General features: G+C 37.4%; 1 pseudogene across 1 annotated transcript in view; it reads left to right on the top strand.

The window, feature by feature from the left end:
- LOC308347077 (glycogenin-1-like) overlaps positions 1-15,928 on the top strand; it is a 53,568-nt pseudogene extending 37,640 nt beyond the window's left edge. Inside the window, exon 2 of the transcript in view lies at positions 15,114-15,928. The product of the transcript in view is annotated as a glycogenin-1-like (transcript). The remainder of the gene's footprint in view (positions 1-15,113) is intronic.
- The last annotated feature ends 283 nt before the right edge of the window (positions 15,929-16,211 follow it).

The raw sequence follows: 16,211 nt of genomic DNA on the forward strand, positions 1-16,211 counted from the left end.
CGAATCTATTGTACATTATTGTACATTACTGCCTCCTCGCTATTATTCTTCCTCCATTTTTGCATCTACTGAGATGCCTAAATATCCCATCTGTCGAGATCTCGTATTCCTTTATCCTGACCACAATGACAATAGGACCCTCCAAGTCTTCCCATCTCAGCATCACATCTGACCATTTACTGTGGTCAAATATATAAGCATCCTTGGGGGAGTGTCTGGGACTCTGAGAGGATGCCTCTCCGTCTCCCTTTGACACACGACTCAGCGGTTTCACTTTCTCTCTCCCATGCCATGATGACGCTTACTCACCCCCATTCCTGGAGGTTACTTTGTGAAGCGGGAGGACATAACAGGAAGAAAGTCTGGTTGAAAGACATGCAGAAGGACCTTAATATCTTTCTTCTAGTTCAGCTCTTCTTCCTGTTGCCAAAACTTTAGGATCTTACTCTAATCTGCCAAACTGGCAAAAGAAATGAGCTCAAACACATATTCTTAGATATTTTAATTAATACTTCATAATATTGTCTTACCTCAGGAAAATGGGTTTAAGATAATGAAATTAAGAGGTGCCTGGGTGGCTCAGTCGTTAAGCGTCTGCCTTTGGCTCAGGTCATGATCCCAGGGTCCTGGGATCAAACCCTGCATCAGGCTCCCTGCTTGGCGGGAAGCCTGCTTCTCCCTCTCCCACTCCCCCTGCTTGTGTTCCCTCTCTCACTATGTCTCTCTCTGTCAAATAAATAAATAAAATCTTTTAAAAAAAGATAATGAAATTAAAACCAAATACTTACTATTCTCTCTTTTCTCAAATAATGTCATAAAACTGTAGAAAAGTATGGAGACCAGATAAGAACACTGGACTGGAGATGATAAATTTAAGAGTTTTGGATAGCATTTTTATTTGAAAGACACCGTCTGTACTGTCTTAGTTTTTTTGTTTTTGTTTTTTGTTTTTACCTTTCTTTCCTTCTTTCCTTCCTTCCTGTTCTTTTGGAACAAACAGTATTACAAATAGGCATTATATTTGTACAGTGACTGATCTAGGTGCCACTTGAAGCACTTATCAATTATTCTAATCTTATTATGATCTCTAAAGAAACGATACAAAGATCCTCTATGCCACCTCATATAACCCTTGGTCCTATGCCTCCTTATCCCATTACTTATTTGGAGTATGTTTATGTTCTTTTTCAGTATATTTTAAGATGCTTGAGGATAAAGATCATGTTTTCTAGAACAAAGACCACTTTCAAAGCACTCTAATTCAAAGCTAGGAATATTGTCTAGAGGTCAAAAATGATGAAGGAGAATAATAATGCATCATGAAAACAACGTGAGCAGAGAGATATAATTCAGTCCCCCTCTTCCACAACTTACTGACTGGACAAATTTTAAGAAACCAAACTGAACATTGTGAGAATCAAATAAGATGGTAGTTTCTGGTAAGCCTTCAAAGCAATAAATGGAATGAATGAAGAGCTTCCCATAACGGGATGTAAACGGTGGCCAAAAAAAAAATGTGTCAGGTGAGAAATAAGGAGAAATATGAAGCGGAAGAGCCAGAATCTGCAGAGGCCAGAGGCAACTGATATTTCCGCAGCGTATTATGGAAATGGCAGGTGATTTCATGTAACTGGAAGTGAAAGGACAAAAGTGACAGAGGAGTCGTCCACTTCTGACCAGAATGGACTAGCAGAGACCATATTTATCCTCCTGCCTGAAAAAAAATACTGAGCTAAATATATGAAACAATATTTTCAAAACATTATGTGGGCATCAGGTAATGAAGGACAGTGATCCCAAAGAATTGGGAAATGAATCAATAGTATTTTTTCCTGAGCTTCATGCCTTTAATGAGTTTATATGCCTCAGAGCAGGCAAAAAGACCACGAGCAGAGTCCAGCACATCCTTTGAGATGAGGACACAGAGCTGAGAGTCTGAAGGAACCAAGATGGCTGGAGTTAAAAGACGGAGTACTGGACAGGCAAGTGTTACGTTGCAGAATTCAAAAGGTCTGTAAAGGGTCCTGCTTATGTGTTCTGCAGTGTACTGATCACCACATTTATGTAAGAAAATAACTCCAAGACAGGGGAAGAATTACCCAAAAAGGATTAAAGGGACTAGTACCCGGCACTCACTTAGGCCCAGGAATACTGCCTGTTTCCACAAGCCAGACAGAAAAATCTCATAATTCGTAGGGCATTAGTTAGAGTACTCAGAAGGGTCTTGCCTCAAGAGTGAAGAATAATTTGACATAGACTAAGCAGCACTCTGGTCCCACCTAACAATTCTTAAAAGCAAAACCAAGAGGATCAAATGGTTTCCAAGTAACATAACTGCATCCCACAACAAAGCTCAAGAACAAAGGTAAAATTCAACGTGTCTGGCATCCAATCAAAAAAACAATTTATGTAGATACTCCACCCTCAAGGAATGGGAAAGCACAGCTTTCTTTCGACTTAAACGTGGGTTGTGACTTCCTTCAAAAAAGTACATTATGGAAAGGAGGGAGAAAGACAACTTCACAGCACAGAGATCTGGTACTTGCTACCTCAGCCAGATGATCAAGGTTAACATGAGAATGGCAGTTCTCCCCTCAAAGAGACATAATCCCAGCCTAACTGTGATTTAAAACAAAACAAAACAAAACAGGCAAGTAACTGAAGGCCTTTCTACAAAATACCTTACCAATACTCCTCAACACTATCAAGGTCACTGGAAATAGGGAAAGTCAGAAATTATCACAGCTGCAGCAGCTCTTTCTGCCCACAGGTCCTGTCCCAGTGCTGTTGCACCAAAAAAAAAAAAAAAAGAAAGAAAGAAAAAGAAATTATCACAGCCAAGAGAAGCCTAAGAACACATGAGTGATAAATGTAATCCTGGATGGGATCCTAGGACAGGAAAAGACATTCAGTAAAAAAAAAAAAAAAAGAAAGAAAAGAAAAGAAAAAAGAAAATATGGTGGTGCCTGGGTAGCTCAGTCAGTTAAGGGTCTGCCTCTTGATTTTGGCTCTGGTCCTCAGGTCATGAGGGTCATGAGAACGCTGTGCTCTGTGTTCCGTAGGGAGTCTATTTGAGTTTCTTTTCTTCTGTCCCTTCTGCCCCCAAAAGATGGATTTAGTTAATAATAATGTATCAATATTGGCCATCTATTATCATAAATGGGCCAAACTTATGTAAGATGTTAATAGTGGGGTAAATTTAGCATGGGGTATATGGGGACTCTCTGCATTATCTTCGCATTTTTTCTGTAAATCTACAACTGTCCCCAAATGGAAAGTTTATTTAAAATAGAATACAGCTCAAAAACAAACAAACAAACAAATAAAAAATTACCAGGCATCCAAAAAAGCAGGGAAACACGATCCTCAACCTCAATAAGGAAAAAAATAAACCAGTTAGAGCTGCTGCCGATGTTATAATTAATAGGAAAGAACATTAAAATGATTGTAATGGAATTCTGTATGTTTAAAAAATAGAGACATAAAGTTAAAAAAAAAAAAAAAAGGTCCTCAAATTTCCATAGTTGAAAACTATAGTATCTGAGATGAAAAATACACTGGATAAGATTAAGGGCAGATTAGATGCTTCTCCTCCCCCCACCAAAAATCACTTAACTTGAAGAAATAACAATAGAAATAGAAACTATACTGAAAGGAACATAGAGAAAAAAATAATTAAAAAAAATGAAACGAAGTATCAGTGAACTGTGAGATAACTTCAACTAACTTAAAATACATGTAATTGGAGTTTCCATGGAAGGGGGGAATATTTGAAAAAATAATGACTCAATTTTTTCTAAAATTGATGGGAAATAGAATCCCATAGATTTAAAAAGCTCAACAAGGGCCAAGCACAAAAGTCGACAGAAAACTACACTATAGGACACTGTGAACAAACTGCTAAAATCCAATGATAAAATCTTAAAAATAGCCAGAGAGAAAAGATACATTATGTACTGGAAAAACAAAGATAAGGATGACAGAAGATTTCTCGTCAGAGGCAATATAAGCAAGAAGTGAGCAACATCTTAAAAATACTGACAGAAAAAAAAAAATACTGACAGAAAAAAAACCAAAACACTATCAACCTAGAACTCGATACTCATGAATGTCTCTCTGAAATAAAGACACAGTACTTCTTTAGAGAACAAAAGCTGAGAGCATTCATTACATGGCAACCTGTATTACAGAGATGTTAAAGGAAATTCTTCTCGCAGAAGAAATAGGATACCAGATTTGGACCTATATATGGTTAAAATGAGTATGAATATTTTAAACACATTTTTCTATTTTTAGTCATCTTAATGGATAATTTCACTAGGAGTGATATAGGAGAAAGGGTAGATATTCAGGTCAACGAAATAGAAGAAACTCCAGGCATATTGTCTGCAAGCTGGAGACCCAGGAAAGCCTGTATTTGACCAATGATGCTGAACATCTTCTCATGTGCTTTTTACTATCTGGTATTTTCTTTGGTGAAGCATCTACTCTTACTTTTGCCCGTATTTTTATTGGGTGATCATTTTCTTAATGTTGATGTTGAAAGTTCTTTATATATTCTGGATACAAGTCCTTTATCAGATATGTAATTTGCACACATTCTCTTCCAGTCTGTTGCTCATCTTTTCAGTCTTAACTTGAAGGTACAGCAATAGATACAGAAAATATTTGTCTATTCAGTGTCTTTCAAAGAGCAGTCATTCTTAATTTTGATGAAGACTAATTCAAAATTAAAAAAAAAAACAGATAAGTCAGTTAATTTAGTCCTTGTTACTCTGTCTTAACTAGGATAAGTAGTCTTTTCTGCCTTTTTTTAAGTTCCATACATCTACCCTAGTTGGAACTTGAGAAATTAATCCAACTTCTTTATATTGCAAGTGAGAAAAACAGAAGCCCATTTCTTTTCAACAAGCATTTACTGGACACCTTTTAAAGACTTGAGATACATATGAGTATGTACTGGAAATTAATAATATTCTCTCTGGTGTGGGATCTGAGCGACTTAGCAAATTGATAGACAATTCTGATATAGCCTTTATAGATCCAGAGAAGGTACAGGTCCATGATCCAAAGTTCAGATGAAATTAAGAGAAAGAAGCAGGAATGAAAGATAGAAATAATTGCTTTTAACCAGAAGAACTTTAACCAGAAGAACTTCTGTACACCAGAAGCTGTGACGCTTCACCCATTACAGGGAGCACAAGACACCAGCAGACCTCCACACACAGGAGCAGAATCTGTGGCACGGAGTTCATTCTGAAAGAAAGCAGACTCAAAGGCACCCTCTCAGGAAGCAGTAAGGCCTCAAGCTAAACACAGAAGAGACTGAGCCAGGTGCTTTCCTTTCCTTCTCCCAAACTCAGAAAATCTGGGGCAGAGGGAGGTCACTAGAGTTCCTGAAGCAGAGGTGTCTTCTACAGAACCCTGGAAGGAGTGGAAGATAAGTGTTCTCCCAAACACACATCATTTTGCATATTTATTGGACGTGTCTCAAACTCCAAACCTCTTGTCAAATCCACGTAAGTTCCATGACTTCTACTATTATCCTACTACTCACATATGTGAGACCACATGTAGGAATGCAAACAGCCTCCTTGTGTAACTAAAAAAAAGTAATTAAGAAAAAGTAAAGAAAAGCATAGAATATAACCATCTTATTACAGAATATGTGTCCTTTTTAAAAACTAATATTTTCTCAAAACTTATAACAGTGCCTGGCATATAGTAAGTGTTCAATAAATATCTGTAAGAGGAATGTGGAAATAATTAGCTTCAACTCATAGGCTAATGGTCTAACTCTAGATTGGTGCCAAAAGTTTCTTTAAAAAAGTGCAAAATAATTCAAGTAATAGACATTCAAAAATATTGACTTGTACTATAAGATCAAGACTAGGTGGAGAGCACAGATTCTAGGCCCCGGGCTTAAATTCTGGTGCTTTCTTGCACAGGTTGCTATGACCCTCTGAGCCCAAGTCCTCTATTCTATAAATTAGGAACAATAATATTATGTATTCCAAAGTGATTTTCTGAAAGTAAGTGAAATAATCCATTACAAGGGCCTAACCCAATGTCTAACACGTAGTTACTCAATAAATATTAGCTGAAGTAATAGAATGATGGTATTAACCAGTCAAGTAAGACAGTAGAGATCTCTCGATTTCTGATCAACAAAATAGAGTAATTGTGACTCCATTGTCTCCACCACAGTTTCCAAGAAGATCAAATGAAAGAGCTTCAGGAAAGAACTATGTGGATATAAGATCTCCCCAGTAGACCATATTTTTTCAGGCTCCCACTGCTCTTCATTAACTGATGACCCTAATAAAGACATAGAAAACCAGGGATCTTTGGGTGAGATCAGTGTTTCATAGGCTAAGAAGCTTTCCTGAGCCCATCTGCAAAGCTGCTGACAATCTTTTTATTGCTGAGGGTTGTGCCTCTTAACTAGGCTGTCATCATTTCTTTTCTCAAACTGGGTGTGGGTGGGGGGAGCGTGGTGAGCCACCGCTGAGAGGCAGCCTCTCTGGGTGGTCTGCCTGCTGCTGCTCAGGCTGATGCTGCTGTCACTTCTTAAGTCATCAACTCTTTGGCTTTTTTATGACTTTGTATTCCCTTGCATTCATTGACCTCTCGTGCAGAGTATACAGTTGTTAAACTCTATGAGCTGCAAATATTGATAGTCAAATGATTTTAAGGGAAGAAAACCTATCTACAAAGCACAACTTCCCTGATTTAGCATATATATACACATAGATATAAATACATAAATATATGTGTTATATGCTATACATATAGCATAATACATATGTATATGTATATATATTAAGAGCAAAACATTTTATAGATGTGTGAAAAGGAAGAAGAGTGTTATTTCAGTACAATGAATTGCTTGATAAACTTTGCACTCTTGAAACAACTCTGTGACTTACTGGCATAATTTAGGATTCTGACACTGAAAATGGCAACATACCCATAATTCCTCTCAGTGTGGATCATCCCAATCTGAACTCTTTTATTTACTTATAGTTAACCCATCTCTGTTTATGGCAATTCTCCTGCCCATAGCCACACCACATTCTAAGCTGTAAATAATAGTACTAAGTAGAAAGTAAGATGCATTAACCGAGGTTTTAAATACAAAAGGTATCGGGGCGCCTGGGTGGCTCAGTGGGTTAAAGCCTCTGCCTTCGGCTCAGGTCATGATCCCAGGGTCCTGGGTTCGAGCCCCGCATCGGGCTGTCTGCTCAGCAGGGAGCCTGCTTCCACCTCTCTCTCTCTTTGCCCGCCTCTCTGCCTCCTTGTGATCTCTGCCTGTCAAATAAATAAATAAAATCTTAAAAAAAAAAAAAATACAAAAGGTATCATCAGTTGCATGGCTTAAATTTCCTGTCTTAATTAAGGCTTTCCTGGTTGGCAGTTTCCAAAATTCACATCACGTTATTTGAAGAGACAAATACTCACAGATTAGGGTGACAATCAATCCCAATTTGTCTGGAATTTAGGGATTTCCCAGAATTCATGGCTTTTGTGCTAAAATTGGGATAGGTACTGGTAAATTGAGATGGTTGGTCACTGTAGCACAGGTGTTGCTACGATGAAATATATTGGAAAGATGTTTGGGTACCTATGGAATTCAAGGGCAGGAAACAGATTGGCTCCTTAAGAATCTAGAATAAGAAGCTGGATATCCATGGGGCACCTGGGCGGCTCAGTGGGTTAAGCCTCTGTTTTCGGCTCTGGTCATGATCTCAGGGTCCTGGGATCAAGCCCTGCATGGGACTCCCTACTTAGCAGGGAACCTTCTTCCTCCCCCCCCCCCCACCTGCTTCTCTGCCTACTTGTGATCTCTGTCTGTCAAATAAATAAATAAAATCTTAAAAAAAAAAAAGAAACTGGATATCCATCTGTAGGCACACAGCTGTTTTTTCTTTCTCTACTTTGTAAACTCTAGTTCTCTCTGAATGTATGTTGTACACTCCCTCTCATTTTTCCATTCTATCTTACTCTTTTACCTTAATAAAAAGATGCAAGAATATAATTTCGTGGAATTTAGGGGCCTATATCCCTATAACATAATCTTCAAGGATCAAGCAACAATATGTTCTAATGTCTTTCCAGGAATGTTGTTTAGCCAATAACTAGAATCCCAAACATGCTCATATTGTCTCAGAATGCATGGGTCACAATCTAAAATTCTACCTCAATGATCATATTGTTTATCGATCATATGGTTTGAGGAAATGCTGCAGAATACTATGGTAGTAACTTCTTCCAGCCCAGTGAATTCTGAGGAGCCCTTAAATGGAAATACTTCTGTCTTCTGACAGCATATTTTAATCCTTTGTTATAGTTCTCTCGAATATTTTAAACATTAGACTCAACTCAGCCTCGAACAATTACTTGATTAATTGAGACACTTATCTCAAAAACATTGGCCTCCAGTCTCCTAACATTTGGACTAAACCTGTGATTATTTCAATGACAGATGTCTCAGGAATTTGTTTGCATATCTGGAATTCTCACTATGAGAGGATTCTCTAAATGGTTGGTTGAGTTTAATTGAAACGTAGCTTGTTCAATGTTAGTTTACAAGTCACCCTCAAAATTGTAAACAGAATGAACCAATCATTGTATTAGCTAACTGCTTGCTAGCCACTGCTCTAAGACAATTAATTAATTCATACTTTAATTTTCAATAATAAGCTATTAGTAGAACCATAAAAATACATTTAAAAATTAACTTGTAATTGTTTATGGTTCTCTGCTATTGTCTTACAAAATAAGTAAGTTCTAATCAGTGAGTTCTAAGTGAATTTTACTCCTTGATTGAATAAAATTATTCAGTTCTCCCTAAAAGTTTAATGGCACCTAAATAGAGTGATTCTACCCGAAGGAATCTGGAATGTTTTACTACCTATGATATATTTTTTTAAAGATTTTATTTATTTATTTGACAGACAGAGATCACAAGTAGGCAGAGAGGCAGGCAGAGAGAAAGGAAGGGAAGCAGGCTCCCCGCTGAGCAGAGAGCCCAACGCTGGGCTCCATCCCAGGACCCTGGGATCATGACCTGAGCCAAAGGCAGAGGCTTTAATCCACTGAGCCACCCAGGTGCCCCACTACCTATGATATTTTTATCAAGGCTTATTTTTCTTAAGATGTGCCCCTCATTGATTTGAGTACAGACCCGTTTTCCATTGCTTGTATCTGAACACATTATATCTTAGAAATTTCTTAGACATTAATATATAATATCTTAGAAATTTCTTCTTGTAGCTTTAAGTCCATTCACATACATAGATTATTATGGCATTATTCTTCTAATATAATGCTTATTTTTACTAAATGTTCCTTTTATATTACATTAGTATCCATAAATAGTTTAAAAAGTCAATGATGGTCAATGCCTTGTGGTAACAAACATAAAGTAGTCTCCCATCCCACCCCTCATCACCCCCCAAAAATAACTTCAACTCTTTAAGCTGTTTCCTTGCACTTATATGCTTAAGTCTGTATAACAGGATCATACTACTCTTCATTTTTTAAAATTATTTTTATTAACCTATAATGTATTATTTGCCCCAGGGTACAGGTCTGTGAATCATCAGGCTTACACATTTCACAGCACTCACCATAGTACATACCCTCCCCAATGTCCATAACCCAACAATCATATCCCTACCCCCCCAACCCCCAGCAACCATCAGTTTGTTTTGTGAGATTAAGAGTCTCTTATGGTTTGTCTCCCTCAGTTTTACATGTTATACTTTGAATCCTATTAAGGAATATATGGACTTAGAAGTTTTAAATCTTGCTTTCTACCTCATTCTCCATGCAAATATCCTCCTCCGTCCCATCTATTCAATGAAGCTATGATTTGTGGTTAAATCAATATGTCAGATAGTCTTACAATGATTTACACGTAAATATTATTCAGAGATGAACCATGTGAAATTATTTGATTATCTTTGTTTCTCACATAAACATTCTTCCCTAGAGTTAGTAGTTGCCTAGGATTGCGTTTCTTTATTTGCTCTTTTAGCCTCTTCTACCTACCTATGTTGGGTTGCTCTGTTAACTTGAGAAATCTGTATAGTTTCCTGTTAGAGATGGCCAAAAGAGAAACTTGTACAGTTTTAAAAGTAGGACTAGTTTCCAAAGGTCTTTTTTATGTTCAGAACTGTGACAGACAAACACAGGGTCCAGCAGGTACAGGGTTGCTCTCCTCTGGGTCCTGTCCTGTTCTTCCTGTTCCAATAGTGACTTTGGGTCTACCATCAGATGCGGTATTGACACAGAAGTAAGAACTTTCCATAGATCTCTCCATGAGCTCCCCTTTGAAGGACCCATTTTGGTGGTTAGATGTACTTGACTTCTCGGATTTTCTTACATGCTTCAACTTATCCACATCTACCAGGGCTTTATGAGGGCTGCTTAGTGGCTTAGTGGCTTACTTCTCTAATTCTTCTATTCCTTCTATTCCTTCTATTCCTTCTGGACTTTACACTCCCAGCTTGTCTACATTATGTATGGCTAAATTCCAACAATTATCCCTAAATACTCTTATAGTGATTGTACTTCTCTGCTGAAACTTAACAGAAAGTTTATCATGAATATTTCCCCAGACTCTTGAAAGAATTATAAATCTCCTCCCAAAATATCCATTTGCATTAGATAATTTATTATTTCAACCTCTTTTTTTTCCCCCTTAGAGGTTCCCTTTTAGATTTTTCTGTCCTGATTTGATGCACACTGGCTGCTCTGAGAGTCTGATGCACATATGTTATCTGGGGTACCCTTCACTTTTATCCTGAGAAGTCCCTTCATGTATCACCAGTAGTCAGGTTTCCTGTTGTCCAGATTCCATAAATTCCTCTCTTTTGATTTGGACCCTTGTTTTGGTGAAGTAATACCTACAGTAGCTTCCTAAGGTCCATGAAGATAAAAATATTCTTATACCTGTATCAATCCTCCATTTTAAAAATAAGACTTCATATTTTCATCTCCTTGCCTTTTTTCTCTATTTTCTTAATGGAATCTCCTCAAGTGTATCTTCCAAACTTCTAAAAAAATTTTTTCAGTTTTTGTGCTTTTAATTTCCAAGAGTTCTTCCTCCATATATGTTTGTCTTGTATGATGTCTTGCTTCTATGTTTTGGATGTAGTAACTACTCTTCCCTCTATGAAGAATGAAATTAAATTTGAAAGACTACTGTGCTTCATGAATTGTGTTCTTCTATTAGTTTCTTTTTGTTTCTGTCATGTTAGCATAGGACACGCCATCCAGAGGTTCAGTAGATGCTCTGGGCATATGGAGAAGGCACATCTATATAGAATGGTATATAGACTCAATAGAGACTGTAGGACTACAGCTATATATAAAGGAGTTCTCTATGGTGAGTGGACAGGGACAGCAAATAGTGATTTTGATTTTGTTTCTTTAGATGATTTGTTTCTTTTGCTTTGCTTAGTTTTTGGAGTCTTATACATAGATTTGAGAAATCAGGTTTATACATTGAGTAACTTCATTTATTTAAGGAACTATTCCTTCACTTTCTTATAGATGTGAGTCTGAAAATGGTCTTAGGTGGTTATATGAAATGTATCTTTTCATACAGTCTCTAAATGCCTTTCAAGCATTTCATATAGTAATCAATAAAAAAGCCATATTCCATGTGTATGTTTCACTCAAGATAAAAGAGACAATTTGACATGTTGTTGGGAAGAAATTAATTGGAATATAAGGAACATAGAAACTAACACTATACGAAAAAGAAAAGATATAAATGAAAATGCTGACCTTGACTGAGAACACAAACAAAATAGTACAAAATTTTCCAAAGTAAAAATGGTGCCATCTAATTAAATAACTCCATTACACAATATAATGTTTCCAAAATAGTCTCAGAATCCATCTTTCTGAAAACTAGGCTATTTTATAAACAGAATTTGGTGTTCCAACCTAGGAATTATGACAGAATTTCTTTGTATATTTAATTCTTATCTTGAACACTAAAGAGCTAACTCTTTCCTTTTGGTTGGAATTCAAATCTATAAGTCACCTCTAAGAGAAAAATTTCATGAAATTCAGTATTTGTAAAAAATTCCATTAAAAATGCCCTTTGTGGGTTTAGCTTAAAATTATGCAAGAGTGGAAATACCTAGTGAATAATAATTTATTTTTCTTTTTTAAAAGTACTATTACCACTGCTTGAAATATTTACATATAATATTTTATATTTTCCAAAGGTTTCAGGTATCCTTGTTATTTTCTTAATTTAGTAAGTAGTTAATGGACACTGTGTGCCAGACAAAGTCCTAGGCATTGGGGTTAGAAAATAAGCAAAATACAATCTCCTCTTTGTTCTCTATACTTTGATAAAAGAGACATTCAAGTTTATAGTTACCACAATTTGTTATACTACAGGGTGATACATACTAAAATACAGACTGAGTGACGGTGCTTAGATTACATGGGTGGGTAAACATCAAGTCTTAGGGACAGAATGTCAAAAAGGCTGATCAGAGAATTGAAATCAAAGGAAGCGAAAAAATGTAAGGGATGATAGGAGGAGGGATAGGAAAGCTGTCCTAACTATGGGGAGTAGCCTTATAGAGCTCCAGTGGTGAGAGGACCTAAAGCGGTTCCTAGCAAAATGTGGATGGTGAGTAGGGGAAGACATGTTTTTGAAGATAAGATAAGATTAAGCCTCTTATAAGCCATATGAAGGATTTGGGGCTTTGAGCAGAGAAATAACTTGATTAGATTTGGCCTTTAGAAGGATTGTTCTGCTCAATGAGAAATTTAGAGGCAGAACTGAAGGTGAACCAGACCAGAGAAGAAGAGCAATGAGATGCTTACTGCAACGTATTTGGGCGAGAAATGATGATGACCTAAATTAGTTGAATACTGGTGGAGATGGAGAGGGGAGGTCTGATTTGAAGATAGTAAGAGAGTTCATTAGAACTTGGTGATTGATTTGATGTAGGGAGTGGGTTATTCAAAGAAATCAAGGTTGACGTGAAAGCTTCTGGCTTTAGCGTCTGGGTAAACGGAAAAGAAGAAATAACAAGCGCAACTTGGATACCTAAGCAATGTCCAAGTATATCCGTGCAGTGAGAATTCGGTCATGCTACAGATGAGAGAGTGAGCTGTCCTAGAGAAATAGTGTAACTGAAGTTGCAGGAGCAGATAGTGTCACTCACGGAGAGCAGGCAGATGAGAAGAGAGGAATTCTGTGAGGTATGGGAGAGAACACTGTTAGAAATCTTGGCCTAAGATGACTAAGCAAAGTATCCAGTTCAGAATTGATATATTCTGAATTTCTGGCCCATCAATTCATTCTTTCTGACTTTCACAATGGCACATCAACAAGACTGAGAGAGTCTTGTCCAGGCAGCTTCAGACTAAAACCCTCCCAATATATGAGAGAAAAATTTCAAAACAGTGTTGCCACAAACATGGAGTAGCATTATTTAATTGAGAGGAAAAGGAAATGTTTAAAATTTATGGGGTCCTTTCTTTGTCAAGTGCCAAAGGAACAATAAGATTGAGAACACAGTGATAGACTCAAGTATAAGGGAAAAGATAATGTGCTAGATGGTGGGCAAAATATATTTGAGGTATTTGTCCTTCATTCAGACAGAGATTCCAGTAGGAATCTAGAAATCTGAGCTGGATCTATGTATCAGGGATGGACACATGGTTTGAGAAGCTATCAATATCCAAGGTGGTAGTAAAAAGCTTGGAAAAGGCTGGATTTTCTGTAGACACTTACCAGAAAGATATTGTTCACTCTGCATCACTCTGGAGGAAAGATGTTTTTCCTCCCTTTAAAAAATTGAGTCAAAACTAGGAAAAGCTAAGTAGCTGGCTAAATGTGTAACAAATGGTGAAAGAAGAGCTTGAGGTCTAGGTTCCTGACTATAAATTTTGCTATTTCCACTAACAGTAGGAAATAATAACAACAATAATAATTTTCACAATACAGTTTGGTAGCCTCTGAGTTATGTAGGCACCTAAAATGCAGAAAGAATCCTGGTAGAAATGCTAAATTAGGCAGTCAGGATTTAAATGTTCACTAAGACTTTCATTCAACTGTTATTCTCTAAAACCATACCAAAAACCAAAAACAAAAAACTTAATTTCTAGAAACCTTTAGGCAGAATTTCTTGTTGAATCTACTTCAACAACAATAATAAAAAAAAAAATGTCTTTTTGGAAAAAAGAAAGCTCAGAGCCACACAAGTAGAGGCTCATTATCAAGAGAATGATCACAAAATCATGTCTTTCATTTTGAAAAGAGGAGTTCCATTAAGACAAACATTTCAGAAATTCAGCCAGCGGCATTCCAGCATTTTATTTTGTTTTTAACCAATTGAAAATTTATTATAACAAACAAGACAGTTGGTACCATTCAATTCAATATCACGGAATGTTCCAATATTTAAATTTAAAACAAAAAGGAAAGACTAGAAACATTAAAAAAGGAAAAGCCAAAATATTCACTGTTTGGAGACAATTTAAAAGAAACAGGTAGGAAAAATCTTCTGTCATCTTAGCTATTATAATTCTTATTGGTTATTTCTTACATATAAGAAGATGATTTGGGGTGCCTCGATGGCTCATTTGTTAAGAGTCTGCCTTCGGCTCAGGTCATGATCCCAGGACTCTGGGATTGAGCCCCACATCGGCCTCCCTGCTCAGCGGGAAACCTGCTTCTCCCTCTCCCACTCCCCCTGCTTGTGTTCCCTCTCTCACTGTGTCTCTCTCTGTCGAATAAATAAATAAAATCCTTTTTTGAAAAAAAGATTTATTTTTGTAAGCCAATCTTGGATCCAATTACCTTTTAAAACTCTGTTACTAGTTTTATTAGTATTTTAGTTGATTCTCTTGGATTTTCTATGTAGGTGGGTGAGGAAATTTTAAGAGTTCTCCAAAATCATTTTATTTACCTCTTGGGCTTACATGAGGATTCTTTCCTTGCATCTCTTCCAGAAATGTGGGGCAACTGACTGAGTTGTGAATACAACAATAGTTATGCATACCATTTCATTCTGGCCAAAAAATCCCCCAAATTATCTTTCACACTCTCTTCTCTATTTGCCTACTAGATGGTAAGACACAGAGCAATCTGGAAGTCCTCACTGATAATGGCAGAGCTGTCAATCTAGGTTCCCAAAATGGCTCACATTTAACTAAACTCCATTGCTGGTCATTTGCACAGTATTCAGAATGTGTGTTCATGGAGGCAGATACTCTGGTCCCAGCAAATACCACGATCTTTTGGAGCAAGAAGAATTGTCAGGGTGGCCTGACTGCTTCAGTTCTGGAGTCCTTGTTTATCAGCCTTAGTTGAAACATACAATCCGCTATTGCACCTTGCTTCTGAGCAAGGCAGTTTTGATGGGGGGACCAGGGTTTATGGAACACATTTTTTAACAGCTTGGCAACAACAGGTATCAGAAAACACCTGCCATTTATCGATAACCTAAGCAGCATTTCTATATACTCCTACCTCCCAGCATGTAAAGCACTTGGTGCAAATGCCAAAGTTGTGCATTTCCTGGGATGAATCAAACCATGGAATTATACTTATGATCCTAAAAAAAAAGTGTCAAAAGTGAGTCCCATGATCCCATCATGACTCATCCAGAGTTTCTCAACCTGTGGTGGGATATCTTCACCACCAGTGTTTTACCTCTGCTTGAACAATTTGGCCTTTTTCAAAGACACCCACTCACACCTAAAAGTAGAAGGTGTCTCAGGAGCCATATCCCATCTGTCCCTTGGGGAGATCCCGGCTGCAGCACAGGCTCTTGTGTCCTCAGAAGAATGGAAGGATTGGAGGGAACAGGGCCAGGCTGATTACATGGGGGCAGATTCCTTTGACAACATCAAGAGGAAACTGGACACTTACCTCCAGTAGAAACACTGCCATTTCCCCAGGGACACGTCCACTTCACAGGCACTTGTTTCTGATACTTAGTATCTGGAACTGGGTTAGGAAAGGTCCATTACAGTTGCTACGGGCTTTGCTAGATTCCGTCAGATGAGGGGATTTTGCAGGACAACAGGTGAGAACTGGGCAAAAGTTGTGAAGTAGCAGTTCTGTTACGTGGAGAGCATTCTGCTTTCTAATCCTAGGCTTATTCATTATTCAGCTCATGTGTTGGAAATTCTTAATTTTGCTGATGGCCAGCATATGTGGT

This window comes from Martes martes (genome assembly GCF_963455335.1).
Source record: "Martes martes genome assembly, chromosome: 8".
In the NCBI taxonomy this organism is placed as follows: domain Eukaryota; kingdom Metazoa; phylum Chordata; class Mammalia; order Carnivora; family Mustelidae; genus Martes; species Martes martes.